Genomic DNA, 11,852 nt, shown 5'->3' with positions numbered 1-11,852 from the left:
GACCCAGGGTATTCTAAATCCCTGCTCTATAAATTTGCAAGACAGGTTGCACAGCTAGTAAGGGGTGTGGCCACTTTCAGAGCCAGAGCAGTCGTCTGCTTCTCGAAGTCTTCTCCTTACCTATAAAGTGGATGGTGTCTCCCTCCACCCTTTCTTCTCAAGGGAATCAGGAGAGTGCCTTGTTATTGAGAAGGGTTATGTCTGGTGATTTGGGGCTGCCTTTCCAAGCCACACAGTAGACCTCTCTAAAGCCTCCTTGGAAGAGCTTCATTATGTCTGTCCTTCATGCTTGTACAATCTCAAGGAGAAAAGCTGTTTCCTTATATGCTCTTTCTTGCTGTCTCTCAGTGTTTCAGAAGCAAATAATTTCCTCCCCAATGTTCAAACTAGATGAGCATGTGAAGCCCTGAACAGAAGATTATTAAGGAAGTCCATAGTCTGCCTTCCAGTCTGCAATCTAATTAGCTGAAAGAGGCCCCTTAGAGTCAGCCCCAGAGAAATCTTCTAAGGCCTAAAAAGCTGTCTAATGAGAGAAGACAGCCCATCGAAGAAGAGGGAGAAGCCTATGTTTGTGTATCTGAGGGAGGGAAGAGAGACTCCAGCTCCTGTGTGTACCTCCATAATCACTTCCACAGGTACCTCCAGCCAGAAAACTAAAAAATGTATTCACAAAGCTCTCAGTAAACACAGCCTGGGTGGTTGTCGCCCTGCAGCCTGGCACAGAGGACACCTCATAGGGTTTTTCAGAGAGAGGAAGATTGGTTTTATTTAGAGCTACTGCAAGCCCCAGGTAGCCAGCCTCTTCTCGCCACTATAATAGACCAGAGAGGAAAAAACAGACTAAAAATAGTCTGTAATTGTGTTAGGGAGGGCTTTCACATTCAGAGAGCCACAAGTGGCTGGTTAGAGGGATGGGAGGTAGCAAGTGGTGCCAATCAAGTATCCAGGGAGTCACTGCTTCAAGAACAGCAGGAAACAGGGCCTGCCCTTTGGGACTTAACAACTCTGCCATTCATATTCAGTCACCCACCCATTCATTCATTCAGCAAATACAGATTGAGAGCCTACTATGAGGTTGGCATTGTACTAGATGCTGGGACATGGAAGTGAAAATGCTAAGTGATTTTCCACTCCCACGAAGCTTCTATTGCTGGGTCAGAGACAGACAGCACACATGAAAAAATTAACAGGATAATTATAGAAAGTGAGAAGTGTGCTATGGAAGAAAATAAAAGGGGGTTAGCTAGCTCTACAGGGCCCCTCCAACTCCAAGTTCCCAGTGGGATCAGTGGAGGCCTTCATTGCGATGTGTCTCAGCTAAACTCCTCCCTCTGCTTGCTTCTGCTTCCTTCACTCCTCTGTAGGTGCTAGTCCCAAGGGCAATCCCTAGAAATTTCCTGCAAACAGCTCTCTATCTCAGAGTATGGGTTCCAGAGAACCCAACTTAAGGCAGTGAGTGATGGAGGGAGAACCACTTCATACAGTGTTGCTAGTGAAGGCCTGTCAGAGACTGATATTGGGGCCTGAATGATGGGGAGGACCAAGCTTTGAGAATATACGTGGAGAAAGTCTCAGGAATAGGGGATGATTGAGATGGGAACAAGCTTGGTGTATTAAAGGAATAGAAAGACAGCCCATGCAGTTCAAGCACAGTGACACTCGAGAAAAGAGGAGTGAAAGGAGAGAGGGCAGCAGGGCCAGGTTTTGCAGGAACCCATAGGTTGCACTGAGGAGTTTGCATTTTATTCTAAGGGTGGAAAGTCATTGGAGAGGGTCAAGCACAGGAATGAAATGATCCAAGTTACATTTTTAAAAGATCACTCTGCCTACCATGAATTCAATTTCATCAGGAAGACAAGACTACCTGATTAGGAAAATTAGAGAATAACCCCAAAGCTATATAATTCTGGACCTATGAAGGGTACTGACCAAGGTTCACTGGCATGAGTATATCTCATATTCATTGAACGTATACTTAGCAAATATAATAGTTGAACACCTATTATATGCCAGACACTGTACTAGGCTCTCGGATACAGCAAATAAATGAGATAAATAATATCCTGAACAATCATAGAGCTTGTATTCATAGTGAGAAGACTGTAATAATAAAGTGCTCAATTGGGTTGCATAGACTTAAAGCAGGTCATTGGAAATGAAATACAAGGGAAGGGCTTTCTGAAGAAAATGGGACTTGGAACAGGTGGGGAAATATGTAGGGAACAGCCATTGCAGATAGGAAAAAAAAAAAAAAACTACAAGAACAGCCCTAGGGTAGCAGTGGTGAACACGGTCACAGTGTCAAAAATTATCATCTATCGAGTACCTATTATATGCCAGACATCATGCTAAGAGTTTTGTGTCTTTTAAATTGTGTAACCTTCAGAGATATCATATAAAGCAAGCATTATTTTTGTCCCATTTTATAGATGATGAAACCGAGGTTCACAGAAATATCTTATTCAGGATCACACATATAGAAAGACGAGGATCTGGATTTCATCCCATGCCTGTCTGACTCAGAAACTGAATCCTATGCCCTGAACCCCTGCACTACAGTGACATTCCAATAGGTGGGGTGCACCATGGAGAGCGTCCTGATTGGCTAGAAGTGGATCCGAGCTGTCCAAATCAGGCTCCTACCCTTTTCCAGGACAAGTTCTGTGCCGAGACTGGCACGTCTGCTGTTGTGTGGACACAGCTCTTGGTTCTCTTTTCTGCCTGTGACTTTCTTCGTCTCTTTCCTACACCTCATTTGGCAGAGATTGCTAAATGGTTGCCAATATCAGGTTCTGGTTTTTATGACACACGGGTTAATATATTTCTTAACATCCTTTACAGTTCTGTGTGGCAGATGACTGAATTCTGGCTAATGGAGCATGAGTAGAAGCTAGTGTGTAACATTTCCAGGTCTGGTCCTTAAAAATCTCCCATTTACGCTTGTTTCTCTTCCTGTCCATCTTGGAAGACATTCATTGAAGATGTCAGAGCCACTCTTAACCTGTGTCTTTGAGTAACTGTGTGGGCAAGAGATCACTCACCAACCTAGACCTACCTTGGGCTATTATGTGAGAAAGAGATACAATCTATTGTTTTCAACCATTACATAATTGGTTCTGTTTGTTACTGCAGCCCAGCCTACACTAAGTCATATACCTACTTTCTGTCATGACTTCTGAGGATTCAACTCTCCTTTAAAATATCATTCCAGCCTTTGTTTAGGATTTCTGAAAGAGAAAATGGTAATTTGGACCATTCCAAAAAAATTTAGCTAAACCAAGGAGGCTATAGATAAAAATCAAAGAGTGAGTGAATGAAAACTTCGTGTTTTCTGTAGTCATAGCAATAATATGATAAGTGACAGAATTTTTTAAAAAGGAAGAAATACAGAGAATTATTCCACCCACTCAGGAAGGCGCTGGAGTGTGTGGCAGCAACAGCAGAGGCGAAGGGATGGCAGAGGTGAGGGGATCCTCTTGTGGTAGCTCCTCATGGGTTTCTGTCTTGAAGGTTTCTTTCTCTTCCTTAACTTTGTGTTCACCAGGAGAAAAAGCGCAGGTGGGAGGCCAATAAAGAGAAGACAAGAGTACATAGCTCTGCGTGATATGTCAGACTGGGGTGGGTGTGAAGGGAACAGCTCTCTTGTAATTATCTTAGGAGTACGAGCCTCCCTGAGGACTGTATGAGTTTCTGGACACTTCAGGAGTCCTCAGCTAGTGACATGGGCTATATGGATCAACTCATAAACGACTTGGAGGTCCAACTTAATTCAGAAGGTTACTCAAGACCGTCACTGGCCCTGTTCAGAGCAGAGAGCCCCCTGAGACTGAAGCAGAAATGATACTTCTCCACCATACCTGGATGCCCACCCCATGGAGAATCTAGCATTGTTTAATGATATCAAGTTTGAGCCCCCAGAAGAACTTCTGGCGAGTGATTTCAGCCTGTCCCCAGTGGATCCAGTTGACTTCTCCTTTCACAAGCCTAAGCCACCTCTCCAGCCTGCTAGCATGTTGCAAGCTACAGTACATCCTCCCAAGCCATAGTTTGTTCTCCAAACCCTTGTGGTGTTCAATTCAACATCTGACATGAGCACTTCAGCAAATATTCCTCCTATTCTGACCCCAGGCTCTGTCCTGACACCTTCTCAGGGCACTGGTATCTAGAAGATCTTACATGTCATTCACAGAATCCCCTTTTAAGTAAGACAGGTGACCTGAACACCATCCCAGTGGTGGTTCAGTCTCTGCCCATGGGGTATATTACTTTGCCTGCAAATGAGGGCCGTGTAGCCATTACAGTCCCACCCATTGGAGGAGATGGTACAAATGCTGGATCAGTGAAAGTTGACCCCACCTCCATGTCTCCACTGGAGATTCCAAGTGACAGCGAGGAGAGTGCAATTGAGGGTGGATCCTCAGCCTCACAGATTCTGCAGGGACTACAGCAAGAACCAGCAGCATGGCCCAAATGCAGGGAGAAGAGTCGCTTGACTTGAGGAGAAGACAGATGCACCAATGTGACTTTGCAGGATGCAGCAAAGTGTACTCCAAATGCTCTCACCCAAAAGCTCACCACAGAATTCATATAGGAGAGAAGCCTTGTAAATGCATTTGTGATGGCTGCTCCTGGAAATTTGCTCACTCAGATGAGCTCACCCACCATTTCCACGAGCACACAGGCATCAAGCCTTTCGGGCACACAGACTGCAACTGCAGCATTTCTGGTTCTGACCACCTGTCCCTGCACCGTGGTCACCATGACACCATGAGAGTTGTACAGGTCACACTAGAGAAGTGATATGGATATCTTTTCTGTTTGTGTGTTGAGGTCACAACTATTTTTTACTCTTTGACTTTAATTTGTGTCTGGAATGGAGCTGAAGCAACCCACTGAGCCATGTTGAGGAGACTGGAGGAAGAAATAGCTGGTCTCCTCTGGGGCTCTTCATATTCCACCTTCACCTCTCCACTGTCCAGATCTGTTTTTTCAACCTCCACATGCTTTGAATTCCAGTGTGGCACCCATGGCTGCCCTCACACCCCCCTTGCTCTGAAATAGGATATTTTTCCTGCAGTAACAAAACAGGAATCAAACTCAAGGCTGTGAACAAACATATGCCACCTTTTTATTTCCTATTTTTCTTTTGTTTTCTAGAATGCTTATCCATATGTTTTTAAAATAAGTACCTACAGGTTGTTTGATAGTGTCCTAAATGACTTTTTCAAGTTTCTAGGTGAAAGGAGTGTAACATTGTAATTGATTGATAAGATTTATAAGGATTCAGTTCCTGAGTATGAGGCATATTCCCATCAATAAACCGAGTCCCAAACCAAACTCAAAAGTTTAAATAAATTGAATCCTATTTCTTCTTAAAGTTTGGTTTTCAAAAATCAGGGAGAAATAGAGACAGAGGAAGAAGGGAGCTGAGAGAAAGAAAGAGAGGAGGAACTAGAAATATGAAAGAGCAGATAGCAAAGAAGAGAAAATAAAGAGAGGAAACAAGAGAGAAGATACAGAGAAGAAAAAGCATATGCAAAAAAGGACTGAAGGAGCAAAATTAAAATTGAGTCACTCCACAGTTCTGAGAAGATAAGGCTCCCAGGAATCTGGCATGATCTCCCAGGAAGTCATCACACACAGCCTCTGAGATAAAAAGGTGCTTCTTTCACAATCTGGGACCAGGTGCATTAGGCCTACTGCCCTGTTATCTTGCACACCTGCAAAGAATCTGGATATTGCATTGTCATCAGCGGCCTGAGATTAGCTCCCAGTCAAACTCAAGAAAATTGTGCTTCCTCTTGGCAGGTAAAAAAGAAGAAGGATAAAGGTTGCATCAACAGGGGACAACCTCAGTTTTAGTAACTTTATATTTAGATTGCAGTGGCTGGGAGTCAATTAGGTTTGGTCTTTTTTTTCACTCTCCACTCCTCATCTTTTTCTTGACTAATTAGTTGGAAAATGGATTCTAAAGAAAATCAGAATGATCCTCAGGTTTGGCAATGGGGTGGTGGTAATGGGGTAGTTAGGAAGAAAGCCTCCTCGAAGCGCTTTAGCTCTAACAGGCCCTTTAAGGCTGTATGTTTGTCAGTACTACGGACAGCTCCAGGCTCGCCTGTGGGAGGGTCATTGAGGAAGCCCTGAAGGTGGCTTTAATAATGGAGCTCTGGAAACTCCTAGATAGCTGGCGCCTGCCACCTTATTTAATTATGCAATGATCAGCAACCTTTATATTTTAACTCCGAGTCACCGTATTGAAGCCATCCTGCTTCTACTTGGGGCAGGATTGCTCATTCTTCCGTTGCTCCAGAAGGGTCTTCAGCACTAATTGGCTGTTTGGTAGCTGGATCTTGACAGCACGAGGTAGGTAGCGATCCCCTTCCTTTCCTTCTAATGCATTCTCTGGTCTCTCTGCCCTCCTCCTCTTTGATTTGCCTAATTAGTTCTAATAATTTAAAAGCTTCATGGCCTTCTTTTGATCCTGCTGTCGACGGCAAACAGAGCCATTCCATTAGCAGATATTAAATAGTGCTACTATGTGATGACACACGGTTGGAGCTGGCTCACACACAGTTCTAGCCTGGGACTGCAGGACTGACACACACACACACACACACACACACACACACCTCATTCATTTTATTCCTAGAGAAAAGTCATTGTAGGCAGTAGCAGCTTTAAAGCACTGTGTCTTAATAACTGTTTGAGGCCCCCTTTATCGTGGGCTGGCATTGAAAAACCACATGATTTATTTCACATTTCAGGATTTTAATGATTAATTCATGAATGTATCTGCAAGAATGCCAAGGTCTCCAAAATAATGAAAACCCTTTTCCCCCTAAAGTTGTTTGTTTTCATTTCAAATCAAAGCAATCTGTCTTGAGCATTCATTTCTCTCTCCCTTCACTCCCTTCACCCTGAAAAGGAAAAAAAAAAAAAACAAAAAAAAACCGCTGCTCATTTCACTGGGGTCTTGATAACATTTTGACAAGTAATAGAATTCATTTACATTTATCAAAATAAATAGATAAGTCTTCCATCTTCTCTCTGTTTAGCTGACATGGACAGGCCTTTCACCTCCAGCAGGCATCAGTAAGCTCGAGGTCATGTGCAGTGATTCAGCCTGTGTGTTCCCAAATATCCTGAAACTTTTGTTGAAGTGTAAAGGGATGCTCAGACTGAGGGACTTCAGGTGTGCTTTCATGGGGACCCTTCCCAGGTTCTTGGAAAGCAGACATTGTAGCTGTCAGTCTGGCCTGGGCTTGTAAGTCATAAGCCATGTCTTACTTATTTAAAGGCAGTAGGATGCCATGGTTAATAATGTTGGTTCTATAATGGGAATAATTGAGTATGAATTCTAGTTTTATCATTTTCCTATGAAGTGTGTGACTTTAGGCAACTTACTCGTAATAGTAACAGCTACATTATAGAGTTGTTATGAAGATTAAAAAAGGTAAGACATGTAAAAAGCTTGGCACTTCATCTGGCCATAATAAGTGCTCAAAAAACAATTCAGGGGTAGTGATGATGATAGCAATTGAATAGCATTGGCCACTGCACTATGGGCCAGAGCAAACTAAACCCTTGGACCTGGGCCTCTGTACTAGGGTCTGCATGAGGGGGTTGGTGACTGTGAGAAATGACATTTAGAACTTGTGGGGTTACCAACAACTTCCTCTTTGTGCTCCTATTTATTTTGTGTTTTAAAAAATTTTATTCATTTATTGGTAAACTAACAGCCACACTGCATAAAGTTTAAATGGCACAAAGGGGATGCAGTAGAAATTTAGTTTCTTCCCATTTTGATCTCCCAGGTCTCTTGTTCTCTGCTGGAGATGGCCCTTCTTATAATTATCTTGTGTATCCTTCTAGGAATATTAAATACAGATGCAAGACACAGAACCATATTCTGCTTATAGTTTTTTCTTTCAGAAATCGTGGTGTGTTCTCTTCTTGGACCCTTGCATGAAACAATAAACCCTAAGACTATTGGACATCACTACATTTAGTTTTAGTCATTTTCCACTGATGGACCTTTAGGTTATTTCTGGTTGTTTCTAGTCTTTTCCCACCATAATACGGTCTTGAAATAGGATAATGAATAGAGATTCGTTGGTTTCTTTTGCAGGAGAGAGAATGAAAGGAATGTGAGGCAGACCCTAGCTTTTTTTCTCTCGCCAACATTCGTTCCCTATACTTTTAAAAATAGAATCCTGTTTTTCTTTTGGGGAACTACCCTTCACCCACTTTCTGGTTGAGCCTACTTTTGGTTTCAAGGATGAGATGTGACTAAAGCCTGACCAATCAGAAGCACTAAATTCCTTGGCCAGTGATTGGTTCAGGGAAGACCATGTGACCAAGCTTAGGCCAAAGAGAGTCAGATCTGAGACTTCTGCAGACACTATTGGGACCAGGGCTCCACCTTCCTAATAAGGTTGTGAAGTTGGTGGGCAGGCTGGAAGGGAAAAGGCACTAAAAACAGGAGGACCAGGTATGAAAGGAATTTACTGCAATGGTGGCTGCAATGTGGCTATACTGCAATGGTGGCTGTAGTGCAATGGTGGCTGCAGAACTGTGGAAGAGGAGTCAAGAAGAAATTTATTTCAGAGAAAAAATCAGAGCAGTTGGCAAAATTCTGCAGAGAAGACCAGAAGAAGTAGGAGGAAGGGTTTCAGCATGACTCTGAAGGTTTTGGGTTTGGAGAACTGAGGAATGAAGCTGCCTGAATGAATGTGGATATTGAGAGAGGAAGCTTGCTTGGTGGGTAGGCTGGCTGTTTGCCTGTCCTTCTCCCATCTGCTCTGTGTCACAGAGAGCTACATTTCTCAGCATTCTTTGACATTTAGTTCAAGAAAGCATTTTTGGAAGATTGAAGAGTGGCAGAGAGGAGAAGTTGGAGAATATTCCTCATTCCCTCCTCTAAACTCATTTTCCTTGAGCATCTCCCACCTTGCAACTAAGTCCCGGATTTGTGTTTTTTCGTACCTTCTCTTCTTGTCTGTGTATCAACCCACATCCCACTCATCCACTCATGTCTTCTCCCTCCTTCCTCTTCTTCAATCTATCAATTAGAATTCGCCCAGCAAAACAGAAACCCTACTAGGTGTTCCGAGACATTGGAAATTTGAGGTTGATAGTAGGGAAAGGACTAATACCTTTGTTATGGGATAGCTATATTATGAAAACTTTTTACTGTAAACTGTGTGAAAGAATGTGACTTGGCTCATGGTGCTGCCAAATTCACTTAGTCATGAGCTCTGGCTTTGAAAAAATGTGAAGAAGTCTTTATGACCTCTGGTTTATTGTCTGCTACAGGAGATTAACTGTAGAGATTGACACCTATCTTAGTCTGTTCAGGCTGCTGTATCAAAATACCTTAGACTGGATGATTTATAAAGAATGAACGTTTGTTTGTCATATTTCTGGGGGCTGGGAAGTCCAAGGTTAAGATGTAGTGGATTCAGTCTGGTAAGGGGTCACTCTTTGCTTCCTTGTTGCTGTGTGTTTGCATACTGGGAGATGAATGCTGTGTCCTCACATGCCAGAAGGGCTAAAAAAGGCATACTTGGTCCCTCAAGGCATTTTATAAAGACAGTAATCTCATTGATAAGGGTGGGACCTTCATGGCCTAATTACCTCCTAAAGGCCCCACTTCTTAATACTACTGCATTGAGGATTAAGTTTCAGCAAGGGTTTAGGAGAAACACAAACATTCAAACCATAGGAATACAAAAGAAAAGCTACCCTAAGTCATAGGCCCATGGACTATTAGAGATGGAAAGGGCCATTTGATAGAGGGTCAAACTGAGGCCCAGAAAGACTCAGGCCATTTGAGACCATATGGGCTGCATTGAAGAAAAGTCATTTTTAATACAATCAAATGCCATGGAACCAGAAGAGCTATCTCTCTCTCTCTCTTTTGCACATGATCTTGACTTTTCAGAACTGGTATTGATCTTTTTAATGCAGGACAGTGGGAGGCCCACTATAAGACTCAATAAATGTTGGATGATTTAATACACAAATGGTGAGGAAGAGGTGATGAGTCTGACAGCCTGTGGACTTCAGAGTTGGAGGATTTTATGGAAAGACATTTCAGGGAAAAAAGTGCCACTATTTCCTGAATTAAGATCTTCTACAGCATTAAAGAAGCCTAGGCAGCATAGGTAGACCCTGTCTCTACAAAAATAAATAAATAAATTAATAAATTAATTAATTAATAGCTAGGCATGGTTGTGCATGCCTGTAGTTCAAGATACTTGGGAGGCTAAAGTGGCAGGATCACCTGAGCCTTGGAGGTTGAGGCTGCAGTGAGCTGAGATGGTACCACTGGGCTCCAGCCTTGGTGACAAAGATTTTGAGACCCTTTCTCAAAAATAAATAAATGAGCTTTTCCAGGGTAGCCACAGCATGCATAGTGGGAGCAAAGGGGTAGTGAGGCTAGATGATGAATCAGTTGGAAAGATTTTAAGCTTAAGAAGCAGAAAACTCAACTTTCTTTGGTTGAAGCAATAAGGATGTTTATCGACTTGCAGAACCAAAAATTTAGGTGCAAGGTAAGGTTTACAGTTGACCAAACTTTGTATCTCTGTGTGCATTTCCCTGCAGTTCTCTTGGCTCTGTTTCCTGTGTGGAGCCGTGTCACACTCAGGTGAATATGGCGAGGCTGTAGTTCTCCTCACAGCTCACATCTATGCATAATGACACCAAAGGGCAAGAGAGCATTTTTGGAAGCTCTCCCAGAAGATGGAGGAAGGACTCTTTCAGCTCTTGTCCTTGCTTTCTCTTAGTCTGTTTCCCAAACAGCAACCAAAGGGATACTGTTGAAACAAGCCAAATCATGGCACTGTTCTGCTCAAAAACCTCAGGCAGCCTCTGTATAAAAGCTGAAGTCCTTTCCAGACCTACGGTGCCCAGCAGGATCAGTCAGTCTCAGTGTCACCTCTTTGGCTTCCTCTCCTGTTCTTGTCCCTCTTGTCCACTCTACTCCAGCACACTGACCTCCTTGCTGCTCCTCAGACATGCTAAGCCCATCCTGCTTCAGGACCCTTTGCCTGAAATGCTCTCCCTACAGACTTCATTTTGACAAATCCCTCACCTTCCTTGAATGGTCTTCCCTGAGGATCCTATTTTTAAATGCAGTCCTTGGACTTTCATTCTTTCCATCTCTTCTTTACTTCACCTTGTTTCACTGATCATCGTCAAACACTATAAATATTTTATGATTTATTTGTTTATTGTCCTTCTCTCTTCACAGAGTCATGACTTTTTTTTATCTCCTGCATATAGTAAATTCTATAGTCCCAGCATTTAATAGCAGTGCCTGGAACATAGTAGGTGCTCAATAAGTATTTGCCAAATAAATAAACAAAGGTCTCTCCCAAGCTTCTCCTTTTCTTTCATTGGCTCGGTTTGGTCACATGACCTTTACTGAGTCAATCATTGCAAGGGTTTTGAGATTACTTCCAAAGCAATCAGATTTGTCTCTGGAGCTGGGGGAGGGGTTAATTTCCTGTGTAACACTTGGCTTCATGCAGACCTGGACAAAAATCTGGATTATTTTAGGAAGAAGAAGAGAGGGAAATGTGTTGGTTAGGCCACCCACAGTGTCAACCACAGATGGTGCTAGCCCTTTCTGAAGGCCTCACTGTGGCCTCCTGTGCATGCCCCACCTCCCCCTCAGAGAGCTTTTCACTCTCTGAGCAAAAAGATGATCACGATGGTGAGGACCTTCCCTCTGAGATGTATGGCTGTTGGGAATGATGGGGGAATGATAAGGAGGAAAGAAGAAAAATTGCAATGATAAAACACCTTTGAGAAGCAGTAATAAAGTCTGCAAAATGAGAAAATCA

The 11,852-nt window shown here is 43.0% G+C and overlaps 1 pseudogene; it reads left to right on the top strand.

Moving 5' to 3' along the window:
• Nucleotides 1-3,721: 3,721 nt before the first annotated feature.
• On the top strand, nt 3,722-4,800 carry LOC101047296 (Krueppel-like factor 8 pseudogene; annotated as a pseudogene).
• Nucleotides 4,801-11,852: the final 7,052 nt, after the last annotated feature.

Source organism: Saimiri boliviensis, chromosome 1 (assembly GCF_048565385.1).
Source record: "Saimiri boliviensis isolate mSaiBol1 chromosome 1, mSaiBol1.pri, whole genome shotgun sequence".
Lineage (NCBI taxonomy): Eukaryota > Metazoa > Chordata > Mammalia > Primates > Cebidae > Saimiri > Saimiri boliviensis.
Note: the sequence above shows the minus strand (reverse complement) of the source record. Positions and strands in the feature narration are given on the sequence as shown.